Source organism: Mytilus galloprovincialis, chromosome 8 (genome assembly GCF_965363235.1).
Source record: "Mytilus galloprovincialis chromosome 8, xbMytGall1.hap1.1, whole genome shotgun sequence".
NCBI classification, from domain to species: Eukaryota; Metazoa; Mollusca; class Bivalvia; order Mytilida; family Mytilidae; genus Mytilus; species Mytilus galloprovincialis.
Genome location: NC_134845.1, coordinates 48,813,935 through 48,830,742, shown reverse-complemented (window position 1 = coordinate 48,830,742; position 16,808 = coordinate 48,813,935). Strand labels below are relative to the sequence as shown.

Genomic DNA, 16,808 nt, shown 5'->3' with positions numbered 1-16,808 from the left:
TTTAATAAATGTGTTACTTTACTACCTGTAGATATGTTGGTATATTAGGACCAGTCCATATGTGATTGTCACCGTTTTATAAATATTAAAAAGCTAAGAAGCAATCATATATTTATGGTTGACGAATAAATACAGTTAGTGCATTTTTTTGACATAGCATTTGAGTTCCTTGACGTCTCCGGTATTCTTAAAAATAAACTCTCCATCAACTTCGTATTCTGAGTTTTTAAACCTGCGAATAATCTCAAATTCAAAATTTTCAAATATTTTTTGAGATGCAAGTGCGGACCCTTCTCCATGAAAATAAACAGGAGTTGATCCAATTGCTTTAGCGAAGAGTAGAGCCGCCTTAAACACAGTAGTTGCTAATCCGTTTCTTCTATGCTGTCTATGGGTACAGAGGAAAGCAAGATTTATAGATTTGTTACATTTATAGCGTTTATATACGTTCATGTCCTCCTGTTTATAGTTCAGATATCCTGCCGCCAGACCAAGTTTCTTATTGGCTAATTTTACTTCCGGCATTCCATCATACTCTAATACGAGTCCCAAGCTTGCAATAATTTCGTTCGTTTGGTTGTGAACTATCATAACAGAAAGATTATCTGCCAAAAATGCTAGTAAGAATTGCCTCGCATCTTCATCATATTCAACACCAATTGATTTACATAATGTGTCGTCAGGAATAAAGTTTTCTTCAAGGAACTTGACTAAATCATCTGCACGTGACAAGGAAGACAACTCAATGTGCGCGTCTTTTATTTCTGTCGATTTGTTAATTCTTTCAAGAACCTAAAAAAAAACATCGTAAATGAAAGCACATTCAATGAACATTACATTTTTTCTGTAATCTAGACTATACAGCTTGATATGTATAGATTATCGGACTTTTAACAGATTGATATGATGAAATACCAGCAGCGAGCCACAGTGTGAATCTTTATGGCAAATGAACAAAAAAGCTTTATATTGTGTTGAGTGGTTGATATTTTACGGTATATTTACGAAGAAAACCCTATTATCTGTTTATCGTTCTATTACTGGTCTTTTCGCCCTCCCTAAGACAGTTTTACGCTTGACGAAAGCTAGCTTGATAACGTCTATGCACGCATTGTAACGACACTGGTAACTTCTTCTCGGACATTGTGACGTCGCAGATGCTGCCTGGTCTCATTTCAAAGCCGTGATACGAGAATTATGGAGCGACTGATTATGGTGAGATAGGCGCAGAGAAACACGATAATGTTAAATATAGGTGCCAATTGATGTTAGTGGTAGTTATGGGTTTGGTTTTTTTACCCTTTCACGAACTTGTTTTTCCTCAATACTTGATCAAACAAATATGTAATTATAAGAAAGAAAGAATACACTTATTTTAATCAATACAGAAACAAACAAAAATTTTCAATATATTTTTTTTTTTTTAAATTAATTGTATTACCCCAACCCCAAAATGTACATGGCTGTGATATATTAAAACTATTGACAATGAAATACAAATGTCAATACTGTCGGTTGACTGTCTATGATATTTTTAGCAAATGTTTGTATTTAAGCAGAACAGATATATCATGTTATGGAGGGGTAATAGCGAAAAAGCCGCTAGGGCAGGAAATTTAAATCTAAGTACAAGAAACTGTCTGTTCAGGTGACGGGAAATCGTAGTACCGTGGGAATTATACATACTCTCACGGATTTCATTGCAGAACCAAATGTTCTGCGTGTGTAGATTACAAGCCGTGGACTTACAACTGCCTTTCTTACACTGACAATGCGCAAAGCTTTGCCCTCCACTCATCGATATCTTACACACTATCTCTCTCACACTCATATCACTCATTGGGACTTCACACACATTTAAAGTGGCATTTGCAAAGACCTGGTTCTACTTAAATACCCCTTTATTAGTCCAATTTTAGTTCCAACCCTATAGCCGCCATGTTCATTTACATTCATCACCACACATTTAATGTTTCTCTCGTCGGCAGGACCCCTATCAATGGACGGAATTGGAATGATAACGTTGTCCCCCTGTGTAGATAACAGTAAGTCTAGCTTTTGTCTTTTTTGTCAGGGCATCAGCTTGTACCTGTTGGCCAGAAAGTGCCCTCTTTCGTGCACGCTTGATGTCAATATTTGAAATGTCACATAAATCCTTACTGGTATTGACATGAGGAATATCACCACCAGAAAGCGCCCTCATGACATGAAGTAACCAGTAGATGTTACGTTGATACTTGCTTAATCAGCCATGTTAGCATCACTACTTTCAATTATCATTGTGTCTGTTTCTGACTCAAAGACTTGTTCAATGTTGACTGCTGAATCATGACCATGCCATTCAGTTTCAGTGTTTTTGTCAGTAGTAATTTCAGTCTCTGACATTGTTTTGTCAGTTTCAATTTCAGTCTCAGTATTATGTTCTGTCTCGGAAAAAGGATATTCACTATCAGTATTGTCAGTGGGTACAGAACTTGCTTCAACTATTGATTCTACAGTGGAGATCACTTCTAACCTCTCATTAGAACTGTCAGAATATCTGTCATAGAACTGTTCTAACCTGTCCTAGAACAGTTCTACCTAGAACAGTTCTACCCTAGAACTGTTCTAAGTAGAACTGTCAGAATCAGTTCTAGGTAGAACTGACTAAATCAGTTCTAAGTAGAACTGTCAGGATCAGTTCTAGGGTAGAACTGTCTAAATCAGTTCTAGGTAGAACTGTCCAAATCAGTTCTAACCGTAGAACTGTCAACAGAACTAACTAAATCAGTCAGGACTGTAGAACAGTTCTAAATGACGTCACTGCAGTAAGGTCACTTTAGAATTTAGAAGAAATAAATCACTTCCAATTACTTTGCTATAGCAGATTTTCTATATTTTTTACTGATCAAACGTTACATGTACAAATATTGAAGTGAATAGAAGATTATCCAACTCATCGGAGAAATATTTTTATAAGATTGCATAGGAAACATCATTGTTTACGTTTCTTCGTTCCCCGCTTTTAACAGTCTCTTCATAAATATAACTCTGCATTTAATTCATGGAATTTTTATCGTAATTTACCTTGTTTGCCTTGGATTTACATTCATTTAAGATTCTGTTTTGACAAATGTTCAAACGAAAATTTTACAGTGGATGAATTATGGGATATTAATGAAAAAAGTGTTGTATTATAACGTAAAAAAACTATACATACATTTGCACCATCTCGTCAATTTAGCCAGACTTATCCATAACGATTATAAATGATATCAGGGAGTCTGGAACTCAGAAAAATAATTTATACTCATCTGAACATGAACGAAACATTTGCCCCTGGACGTTCGGCTACAAACAAAATCATGCATTTTTCTTTGCCTTCTTCAAATTATATTAACGGTATACTATTCCAAGAAGAGAACTTCCCATACATGTACTTTTTATTTTAAAATAAAGTATATGAATCAGTCATGTGAGTGTTGGATGATGCTGTAAAATAGTTTTGTTTAAAAAAAAACCATTACAAATCTGAGACTACTACATAGTAGTCTCAGCACAAACTAACGGACTTAAAAAGTCACTTTAGTGACGGTTCATTATTATGGATACAGAGAGGAAATAACGGCGCGCTAAATTTTTAGATATGGTATAAATACACCTTATCGCTATTTGTCTGCCATTACTGGATATCACACAGGTTCCCGTGAAAATTTGACGTCATAAAACAAAATATCTGACGCCACAATGGAAAAGTGATTGTTGTATGCTTCAAAAGTTCAAGAGGCCGGGTCAGCCAGGATTAGCAATAAGATGTATTGTGTTCCAAAGTTGGTGTATTTTTTATCATACGATAAGGTCCTGACATAGAAATATTATTGGTTTACAATGACTGAGGCCATATATATTTACATGATAAGTGTAAATAAGTTCAGTTTTGGTTGATGTGGTCTAATAATTTTGTTAAAACGACTCGGTCTGATACATGTATATCGAAACTACTGAAATTTGTTTACAATTCAATATTTTGAATAAAAAAAGGACTTGCGGAAAATTGCTGGTACTCTAAATTGATGTGGAATTTTTTTTGTAGCCAATGTGTTACAATATTGCTGTCATTTGAATTATACAATTCATCGTGATATGTAACTATAAGTGATTTACTATGCGGCTATATATATATATATTACGATTTACATTATAAAGTGTAAATATGGTCAGTTTTGGTTGATGCTGTCACATATGGTCAGTTTTGGTTGATGCTGTCAAATATAAAAAAGAAGATGTGGTATGATTGCCAATGAGACAACTATCCACAAAAGACCAAAATGACACAGACATTAACAACTACAGGTCACCGTACGGCCTTCAACAATGAGAAAAGCCCATACCGCATAGTAAGCTATAAATATGGTCAGTTTTCATGGTTTTGGGTGATGAGGACAAATAATTTTGTTATATCCATGAGTCAGTCCGAGATATCAAAACTACTGAAATTAGTTTACGATTCAAAATTTTGATTAAAATAGTTATCAAAGGTACCAGGATTATAAAGAGGACATGCTGGCACTATAAACTGATGCGAGCATAATTTTGTTTTCCAATATTGCTTTCATTTATATTAAACAATCCATCCTGCTATAAAAATATAAGCTCGTGCAATATAAAATTCTACTCGGAACAATATTCCGCAATATTCATGCAATAACCCTATAATATAGATCATTTGTATTATCATGATTATACACTCCATCCTTACATATAAATATTACAGATTTACTATGCGACTATAAGAGTTACATAAAAAAGAGCAAATATGGTCAGTTTTGGTTGATGTGGTCAAATATGGTCAGTTTTGGTTGATGCTGTCAAATACGGTCAGTTTTGATTGATGCAGACAAATAATTTTGTTACACGAGTCAGTCTGAGGTATAAAAACTACTGATATTTGTTTCTGATGCGATATTTTGAATAAAAATAGGAAATGCTGGCACCCACAATTGATGCGAAAAAAAAATTTGTGGTCATTGATTTCCAATATTGCAGTTATTTATATACTACAGTCCCTCTCGACCTAAAATTATAACTGAATTGCTGTGCAGCTATATAGATTTACATAATAAAAAGCAAATAAGGTAAGTTTTGGTTGATGCAGTCAAAAGATTTTATTACACGACTCAGTCTGAAGTATAAAAACTACTGATATTTGTTTATGATTCAATATTTAGGATCAAGGGGAGGGGGTCCAGGGGTTGGAATCCCACTTTTTTTTAACATCAATGCATTTGAATGGGATACAAACAATGCTTTGTATGCAGATTGTCCTATCACACGATGATATGATCTGTTTTTAACATGAATGGACAATAAAATAAATGATGAAAATAGTAGTGAGGTTAATGGCATTATTGTAATAATAGAAATATATTTTTTTATTTTCAAATTTTGTACAAGTTAAACCAATTTTTAAGCAATATTTTGTACATTTTATAACATGTATGAGGTACTTTTGTACATGTTATAACTTGTATTTTAGCATTGTACAGGTTATAACATGTACAATATTTTTGTACATTTTATAATCTGTACAAAATCGCAACTTGTATCGACCATTTTTGTTTACAGCTTTTGCTTTAACTCAATCAATAGTGCTTAACCATGTTGTTTCATAAAAAAGAATGGCCAACGTAGATACAAGTATCTTGTCTTAGGAAGGGGTATATTCTACTTGGTAAAGGATCACTCTGATTCAAACAAAAAATTCTCTGAAACTGACATTATCAAGATGCTTGAATTCTTGATTGAAAACATATTTGTTACGTTCGGAGGACGTGTTTTTCAACAGACTGTCGGAATTCCAATGGGAACCAATTGTGTACCTCTTCTTGCCGACTTGTTTCTTTTTAATTATGAGCCTGACTTCATACAGGAACTTCTTAGGAAGAAAGATGAGAGGTTAGCACTATCCTTTAACTCTACTTTCTGCTATATAGAACATGTTATTTCACTAAATAATTCAAAATTTGGAAGTTTGTTGAACGTATCTATCCAATCGAGCTAAAGATAAAGGATACACCAGAAACAGTCAAGTCGATCTCATTATCTTGACTTACACCTAGAAATTGACAATGAGGGTCGGTTGAAAATATTTTTTTACGACAAAAGAGATGATTTCAGCTTTCCAATTGTGAACTTTCCCTTTCTGAGTAGCAACATTCCAGCAGCACCTGCATACGGATCATATATCTCCCAATTGATACGATATTCCCGTGCTTGCATTTCCTATCATGATTTTCTTGATAGAGGGTTGCTGCTCAAAAGGTAGCTATTTAACCAAGAGTTCCAAATGGTGAAGTTGAAATCATCCCTTCGTAAATTTTACGGACGCCATCACGAGTTGGTTGACCGTTATGGAATAACCGTTTCACAAATGATATCGGATATGTTCCTTACGTCGTAACTACAATCCCCTTCCCTTTCATGAATGTGACCTACCGAATTAGAATATTTACCGGATTTGTTATAACATGAGCAACACGACGACGGGTGTCACATGTGGAGCAGGATCAACTTACCCTTCCGGAGCACCTGCGATCACTCCTAGTTTTTGGTAGGGTTCGTGTTGCTTATTCTTTAGTTTTCTATGTTGTTTCAAATGCACTATTGTTTGTCTGTTTGTTGTTTTCATTTTTAGCCATGACGTTGTCAGTTTATTTTCGATTTATTAGTTTGACTGTCCCTCTGGTATCTTTCGTCCCTCTTTTGTCTATCTTATAATAGGGGTAGAGTGAGAAAGGTTCTCATTTTTTTTTTTTGTGAGAAGAGGATCGCGAGGGTCAAAAAGAAATATCCAAAATGGCAAATACCACGGCAGAGGCAGAGAGGGTAATTTGAGGAAAGATCACCGGCAGGGATGAAAAGCAGACAATTTCGTTTGAAATGAGGAAAAAATGTTAGAATATGCGAAAAAAACACTTGCTAACAACCAATCATAATCCGACATTTTTATACGGTATAAGTAGTAATTATATGAAAAAAAAATCAATGTAAGAAGACTACATATTGGTTAACTGTTTGGAGTTTTAGAATTTTTCGTACCACCTTTCTAACGAAAAATATTATGTTAGTGCTGAAATATCTTCATATATTTTCTGGCTGTTATAAAAATCAAGATGTGGTATGACCATCAATGAGAAAAGGTTTGACAACTATCAATCAGATTTTAAATGACAAAGATTTATAACATTATCAGGATTAAAAGGTCATTGTAATGCTATAAACAAAGAAGAAAATACAATCCGTAGTGCCTAAATTCTAACATTATTACGAAGTTTCTTCTATTTAGCATTGAGTCACTCAGTATCTTGATTTTAGAAGGGAAAAAAGGCACTGTTTGCAGTATTTGTATCTTATTTAAAAATAACTCACCGGTGATTTAGTAATAAGAAATGGTACAATCAATCTATTTCAGAACCCGCGACCACTTGACCCGACATTTTACGACTGAAGAACTATTAATGTCATACAACAACACTTTTGCATTGTTGCGTCACTCTTCTGCAATCAACATTTTATGAGAAAGCATGGCGTTACGCACGATACTGGTGATACCTGACGTAACATTAAAAAAACGTCGAAATACACTTTTTGACTGACGTTTTATCCAAGTCGCTTGTTCTTAAACGAACGTATGAATTTATGTTTGTCACGGTTTGCCCCCCCCCTCCCCCCCCCCCCCCCCCCAAATCGTTTTTACCTCTTTAAAGCATTCCTTACATGTGCATGTATATATTTTCATATATTATTGGTTTCTATAACTACTGTTTCTTTATAGGGATAAATACTGATTAATTAATTTCTAGCATTTTATTTCATTAATACATTCTTAAACATTTAAATGTGTTTCTTCTGTGATTCGAATGACATTGTTTGCGGTTACTTCTGAACAAATATAGACCACTAACGTAGCAGGTACAACCGCTTTTCTGTTCACAAGACGATATTGAAAAGGCAAGTTCGTTTTGTTGTAATATAGACCACAAAACACAGGTGTTCCCGCAGGGAGTAAAGATCCCCAAGAATCCGTTATGTCAATGCGTAACGTTTCCATGCTTTTCTCTACTTTCAGCATGTAGTACTCCTCCTCATCGTCGTCAGTATATAACGCAACTAATTGACCAACCGAAACTAATTCTTGCAAAGACACTTGTTCATTTTCTTCATTTTCTTGTGCATCCGCTCTGTGTTCTCGCTTCATTTCCCATTCACTATAACCACCAATTTTTATCGAATTAGAACACTGGTCATACATTCCTTTAGCAGAATCACGACTGCCTCTTACTTGGTGAAGAGATCGAATGTTAGACACCGGCTTAAAAGACAGTCTGTTGTCACGGTGAATCGTTTCCGCATATCGGAATATTCTTCTCTTACAATGTGACCTCGGTTGTGTTAGAAATGAATTCGCGTATTCATAGAGATCTTTTGCTGTCCTTATCTGAGTCTGTCCGCGTAAAATGGCACAGTCGGCTTGTCTCTTAATAATTCCTCCAGCAGCGCCTTGTGGTCCTGAAATGCACAGATAAGTTTGTTTTATGTCAACTGCATGACATTGGACCTTACCATTTTACCGCGTTCAAGGTTTATGATTTTTATAATAGTAACAATACCGAAAGTCACGAGAAATATAAGCGATACATTCAATACCCTACAGCGACTGCCAAGATGAAGAACAGAAATAAAAGCCCTGTTTCTTGATACAAGGTATTTATTGTTGTGTCAGGTGTAATTTAGTCCGACGCACATGTTTTATCAAAATACATTTATTTCAAATTTGATATAATAAAAAAACATGTAAAAAAACAAAAAAACTTTCTAGAATAATGTTTTTAAACATTAACCCATAATGTGACAGATTGACAGAAAACAGTTTACCGATAATGTGAATAACCGGCCGCTTTTAAAATATTTACATTTTACACAAATAACTCATAAATATTCAATCAAAAGCTAAATAATATGTATTCCATTGTACTCGAAAATGTAACAAAAATCATTAAATCTGTGTCCAAGATATCTAGCGTTGAGACTGACAGACGGACTGACACTCAACTGTATTTAAAGGCAATCATAGTAGTTAGTTCGAGGATAATAAACTAAATTAATATAAATACCTTTTGCATGGGAAGTTTCGAAGAAATTTCTTGTGAAATGTTGATATCCAAAGTCGTCGCTTGTTTGACTAATATCTCGGAAACAGTGTCTGCTCTTATACTGGGCTGCACACCCGTCAGTAAACTAGTGCATTGTTTCTACTGAATATGAAATCGACTGTAAATATTCCGCTATATAATTTCGGACTTGGTGAACAAAGTATTGATCATGAACTAAGTCTGGGCTTATAACGAAAAATTGTTCCGTGATAATTTCAGGAAAATCTTCTGAACTATCAGCACCATCGTATTTTAGCAATGCATGTCTATGTAGAATAGTAACATGGACCGACACTTCGGTTTTTTGAAAGTAAGCACTTTGAATCTCAGTAAGCTCGTAACACCTGTAATTTATTCACTAAAGTCATGCACACAAACACATTGCTTTTCTGGGAGATTTCTAACAAGATTTTGAAATTGATCTTTCGCCATGTAGCTCTGTGCTGATGCAGTGAAAAGTTTCAATTAGTTTTCTGAAATATGAAAACAAATCACTAATTTGACTTTCTTTTTTCACGAGCATTAGTTTCTTTATGGTTTTGCTGCCTTTAATTAGTTATCAAAGGTACCAGGATTATAATTTAGTACGCCAGACGCGCGTTTCGTCTACATAAGACTCATCAGTGACGCTCAAATCAAAAATATTTATAAACCCAAAACTAGTACAAAGTTGAAGAGCATTGAGGATCCAAAATTCCAAAAAGTTGTGCCAAATACGGCTAAGGTAATCTATGCCTGGGATAAGAAAATCCTTAGTTTTTCAAAAAGTTCAAAGTTTTTTATACGGGAAATTTATAAAAATGACCACATTATTGATATTCATGTCAACACCGAAGTGTTGACTACTGGGCTGGTGATACCCTCGGGGACGAAACGTCCACCAGCAGTGGCATCGACCCAGTGGTGTAAATAGTTATCAAAGGTACCAGGATTATAATTTAGTACGCCAGACGCGCGTTTCGTCTACATAAGACTCATCAGTGACGCTCAAATCAAAAATATTTATAAACCCAAAACTAGTACAAAGTTGAAGAGCATTGAGGATCCAAAATTCCAAAAAGTTGTGCCAAATACGGCTAAGGTAATCTATGCCTGGGATAAGAAAATCCTTAGTTTTTCAAAAAGTTCAAAGTTTTTTATACGGGAAATTTATAAAAATGACCACATTATTGATATTCATGTCAACACCGAAGTGTTGACTACTGGGCTGGTGATACCCTCGGGGACGAAACGTCCACCAGCAGTGGCATCGACCCAGTGGTGTAAATAGTTATCAAAGGTACCAGGATTATAATTTAGTACGCCAGACGCGCGTTTCGTCTACATAAGACTCATCAGTGACGCTCAAATCAAAAATATTTATAAACCCAAAACTAGTACAAAGTTGAAGAGCATTGAGGATCCAAAATTCCAAAAAGTTGTGCCAAATACGGCTAAGGTAATCTATGCCTGGGATAAGAAAATCCTTAGTTTTTCAAAAAGTTCAAAGTTTTTTATACGGGAAATTTATAAAAATGACCACATTATTGATATTCATGTCAACACCGAAGTGTTGACTACTGGGCTGGTGATACCCTCGGGGACGAAACGTCCACCAGCAGTGGCATCGACCCAGTGGTGTAAATAGTTATCAAAGAGTTGTGTATATATCTAAATATGTTTACCTATGTTGAAAGACGTCTTTTAAAATTAACGCGTACATTTTCAAACTTTTCCCATTTTACAAATTCCGCAGTGTCAGAAACATCAAGTTCACAAGGCAGAAAATTCAAGATTTCAACTCCACAATCGGAACAGTTTCTTTTAAGGCACTGTTAATTGTGTGGCCCATCAACTTTTTTGCATAATGTTGCATTAACGACATCAGATATTGAATCGTACACAGGAGTAGAATAGCATTCATTCGGTTCATTTTCTATCAAAAGTTTCTTTCGGAATTCCATACACGATTTAAAGACAGTTTTAAATTCTACATGGTACTTGCAGCAACATGTTTGTCTATCCTTAGGTCGGACGGGTCGCACAAACTTGGGTTTGCACCTTTCGAACATTCTTTGAGCTATTTTAATAGAGGGGATTTCTCCAATAAAGTCCAAATACACATCGTGTTTTTTCTAGTATGTGTGTCATGTGGCTTGAATAAGTTTTCGAACCAATGCGGACCCTTTTGATATCTGCCTTGTTACCAGTCGGACGAGAAATACCAGGCTTACACCAGAACTCATAAATACGTTTCTTCGTGTCAGGTGTTATTGCATCTGATCTAGTTTTTATATTTGTGTAAGTCCAGCTTGATTTTTTTAGATTTAAGTATTCTTGTTCTAATTGCATGACCACGGCTAACTGTTCTTAGCGGTAATCCCAATTTCCTAGCCAGTTTCTTTCTGCATTTATTTTCACTGATTTTTTCACCACTTACTGATGAAATAATAACATTCATAGTTTTCAAAGAGTCATCCGATCTTTTCCTCTAACAGTTGTCAATAACTGTTTTTAAATCTTCCGTCAAGGCTTTTGATGTTTTGTGTTCTTCTATTTCCTCCGGCGAAAAAATCACTTCAGAAGATTGCAGTTTTCTCACAGTCGGCGAGTTCGAATTTTGCAAGTATGCGACCATGGTTGTCACCCGCCTGTCTGGGCTCTTTGGTAGGGCCAGTTTCAGTTTCATCAATGCCCGATGTTTTTCTGTTCTATTCTCGAAAGTATTTCGCATATTTAAATCCTCGTTTTGCCTTTGATCATTGATATTTTCTTCACGTTTTCTATTTCTATATTTCCGTTTTATCTCCGTTTCTTTGACCCGTCTCATTTGTTCTTTCTCTTGTTTCTCTCTATGTTGTCTTTGGCGTACTGCCTCATCTGATAAAGCATACTCGTTTTCCTTTAGATTTCTATTTCTGTAATAAGATTCAAGCCTTTGTTCTCGTCGCTTTTGAAACTTTTCTTGTTTGTACCGGTCAAGTCCTTCCTTAGATGACATCCTTTTTTTTCACTGAAATAATTATAAAGTTTTATTATATAATTTATTTTAGATAAGATTAGGACAGATTTACGATGACAAAAAATAAATACAAATACAAACACTTGCAGATAATCTTGAAAAGTTTAATAATATCCGATTGATTTTCACAGATAATGTAATCTTCTAATTATTAGGAGCGAATTTGTTTCTCGTTTTTGAATAGACTAATTTATTTATTCAAATCAGGGGCCCTCGAAAGGCCATACAATGCATACATTAATCATTTTGACAATAATCAACAACAAAAAACGTCTGTAACGTTACGTGTAACTTTCAAAAACGGAGTTCCATGTATGTGACATTTTATTGGACATGACGTTTTGTTTGTAATTTGTGCAAACTTGGGCGCATTGTCATGTTCAAGGCTCAAAATGCGAAGAAAGGTTTGTACTTTCTAAAGCGGTAAATAGAATTAAGGAAATATTCAATAAAACAAATTAATTTAATCTCATTCGACAGATTAGTGCCGGAAAATTGTGAAAACTGTACTTGTGACAAATTCTTGGACATGAGAAAAACTCCGACCAGTGTAAACCGACGTAACAACAAAACAAAGAAAAATAATATAGGGACGAAGTTCCCTATTACAGAAGAAAATTCAATTAAAAAAAAAAATCGGGAAAATTTCCCGAATTTTTCATTCATTTGTACTAATGAACTCAAAATCGTTCAATTTTTTTTTATTTTTTTTTTTTGTCGCGTTTTTGAATATAACGTAAGGGTACCCAAATTGCACCTATTTAGAAAAAATAGCAACGGAAATCCTACAACATTTCCTAGAGACTAAACAATTTGTGTTTTTTTGATTTGATACTATGCACGTCTTTCAACATAGGTAAACATATTTAGATATATACACAACGTTCACAGTATTTATCAACAGATGGACTGTTTACTGAAAAAGCAAAATGTTCGAAAAAGTCACCGTACGACGTCATCAAAACGTCATCTTTTTAAAATTAGCAAAAACAATATATTATAAGCATCCATTTTGTAAAATATGAAGAGTAAGCATGGACTAATATCCAATTGTTCAAAATATTTGAAGAAATGAAACAAAAGCTCGGTTATTAGACTTTTGACGATGTGAATTTAAGCATGGATGCAATTTGGGTACTCCTCATTACAGAATCCTGGATAGTTTGGAGGTTGATTCAAACCCATTTTTTATGAACTCAATATGGATTAAAAATCAAATTAGTGTACCTATACAATGAAGAAGGATAGCGCTACAAAATAAACACAGTATGGACATATTTTACTTGATCATAAAAAAACGTAGGTGAAAAAACTGTCAAAATAGGTGCAATTTGGGTACCGTCACGTTACGGATCTGCGCAGAAATCTACTTCCGTTTCCTGTCTTGTTTGCATTAGACTTTGAATAAAATGTATATTTATCAGTCTAAGAAAGGAACTTAATACTAATTCATTTTTAAAAATTGTTTTTTATATAAAAAAAAACGTTACCGTTAACGTTACCGTTTCTTTGTTTACATAGAATATGACGTCATAACTAAAATAACGTCACAACTAAAATCCCTAACAACAAGACCAAAATCGGAAAGGTTACGGTATTTTCGTTTCTCTTTTTTAAAACATGTTTGATTTTTAAAAAATATCATAACAGACTTCGTCCCCACTTACAGGTAATGCATACCCCATATTAAATGATGTAAAAGGCGAGACTTTGTACAAAGTAATGATACCAGTATTGATTAACTTACCAGTATTCTGTTCATAAAAATCAAGTCCGTAAGTTCGGCTAAAATATTTCCCTGCTTGTGGGACACTTTTTAATATCTCATTCAGGGGCCCATTGCTTCGCTTCTAGTACTGGTTGTGTTCAAATTTTTTGACGTCGCAATGCTATGACGTTGAACGTTGCGCTGCCCAAAAATGATGACTTTTGGTGAAAATATCACCAATCTGCAGCACATTTTGCCCAAATATCGGCATCTATTTGTAATGCGGGACACGAGAACAATGACGTTATTTATAAACATGTGTTCGGTTTATTCACATACACTTGTATTAAAATGTCATTCAAGACTTAAAATCAATTCCCAAGACATTCAGCTTAATTTTGATGTACAATTTATATGTTTTCTAGTAGCAACGACTATATAGCGACTAATTGTTGCTTATGATACGGTATTTTTTCTTGGGTGTCACCAGTTCCGTGCGTAACATCTAAGCGATATCCAGCAATTGGTGGACAATTAAGTGCCAGTCTTTGTAAGAATCAGGCAATTTAGAAAAATTTCAAAACATGGCTGAAAAAAACCACCGACCTAACCATCCTATTTTGAAGTTATCCTCATCCTGAGTTAGAAATGGTAGGTCTTTTGTTTCTGCGTGTCTGGTAATTCGAGAAATCTCCAGATAACTTTTGGTTAGAATGATAGCAAATTACGGAGTTAGCTCCCCTTAATTTTTATTTTCTAGTGCATTTCAACCAAATTATATCTTGAATTACCAGAAAAAGAAAAGGAAACGAATGTTATATTCGTGCACCATTATATAATTTGAACATAAATTAATGTCAACTTGAGTGAGTTTTTGTTTGTCATGTTTTCACCACTGCCTGATTCTTAGGCAGATTGGCACTTAAATAGCGATAACGTAACGATATACTTTTCATAACACAACACCTCTTCTTCTTGAATAAACTTGTCTGATAAAACTATGTTCATTGAACTTTTGACACAAAATAAAACTAAATCTTAAATCAAAACATTAAGATTATGATGATATCCAACATACCTCTTCTAATTCCTTTCTTGGTTTAAGACATGTTTTCCAAGCTTCACTGTGTGCCATTGTGGAAAGTACGGTTAGGGTTGAAAAAAATATGTATACATGTACAGATAGTGACACAACACTTACTCTCAAACTAACCAGGTATACCGTATATACTGCTGATATGAATTATGTTGTGATTCACTAAGGTAAATCTGATGATTATTAAATTTAAGTAACATATGAATGAATGGACGATTTAATCCTACATCTGAAGTTACCTTTAATATTAATATTTTAAATATTAATGTTAAAGGTAACTTCAGACGTAGGATTAAATAATATAAACTAATTACTTTTCATGTGTTATTTCATTGATAAATCAGGAACCTAAAATGTCGACTTACAATATTTTATTTATATAAGAAGAAAACATTATATACTTATTAATTATTTGAAATATATACACAGAGTTATCACCTCTAAAGTCACAGTACCAAAGTTGTCCGAGCATTCAACTTAAAATGAAAGTTAAAAAACATGCTTGACTTTTATATATTTACTTGTTTTCCTCTTTAAGTTGATATGTATCCCTCCGTTTTAGCTTGTAACCCAAATTCGTTTCTTTCAATCTAGATATGACCTTTGAACACCGGTATTCTACTTTTGCCTTTATTTGTCAAAATAGAAATAGAATTACTGCTATTTTGTTTTTTTTTTCTTTCTAATACTGAGAATGGAAATGGGGAATGTGTAAAAGAGACAACCAACCGACCATATAGCACACAACAGCACAAGGCCACGAATGGGTCTTTAATGCAGGAGAAACTCCTGTATCAGAAGACTCCTTCAGCTGGCTCTTACACAAATATGTATACTAAACTCCGAATTATACACAAGAAACTAAAATTAAACAGCATACAAGACTAACAAAAGTCAGAGACTCCTGAATTCTTTATATTTTTAGACAATAGTGCATATTTTCTAGTATGCTCATAAGAATAATATCTCTAACGTAACCTCGAAGATGTCTTCCGCTTTTTAATGTTTTTGTTGTTACTACTGTTATAGGCTCTGAAATACCGATCGATCAACGCACTTTTGTCAATTTCCGTGCTGATATGAATATGCAATAAGGCACGCCATTGAGTCTTTGCAGTAAATTATTGCAGCCACGCATATTTGAAGCATCTGTTAAACCCGTCCATATTTCGTCTAGAAAAATGAAAGAACTATGTGGATTCTAGTTTTCATTTAGAATGCTTTTACATTTGAGCACTAAGTACAGATGTGAAACTAAAGTTAACAATATCCTTAGAATTAGCAGGTGTCTGCAGTTGCACAATTTAAAAAAAAAATATTTCCCCCTAGGTCAATATAATTATGACGTGTGTGTATGTAACGATGTGTAGCGACAGCATGTCATCCTATTAAGTGCACACTATGGAACGCGGAAACCACATTAATAGATAATCAAAGTTTATCGGGGATAATGATAGTTTATCGGTCGATCTTTATAGATAGTCGGCGTGAAGTATAATACTTTACGTTCGACCATCATAGATGATCTAATTAATGTGCAGATTTATCTCGAGCGCAGATAATGATGGTTACTTTTTTGATAGTCATGCATTAACGGTCGATAATGTGAATTGTGTCGATAATGAAAGTTAACCTCGACCAAGTGAATTAAAACACGAGTCATAAGTTCGATAACTTGTATTAAAACCGGAAATGCTTGCCGATTGTAAAATCGATTTTTGAGTGGCGGTCAACTTTTTTCTACTTTCGCTTTTGCGAATTGATGTAAGCGGCATGGATACATCAATCTATATGTTTTGGAGGTGAATGACA

The 16,808-nt window shown here is 34.4% G+C and overlaps 1 long non-coding RNA gene across 1 annotated transcript; it reads right to left on the bottom strand.

Annotated features, from left to right (window-relative positions):
- LOC143042115 (uncharacterized) lies at window positions 1-15,184 on the bottom strand. The gene is made up of 2 exons (XR_012967881.1): window positions 14,979-15,184; window positions 1-792 (listed from the first exon to the last, which is right to left on the bottom strand). It is a non-coding gene; the product is annotated as an uncharacterized LOC143042115 (long non-coding RNA).
- Between the last annotated feature and the right edge of the window lie 1,624 nt (window positions 15,185-16,808).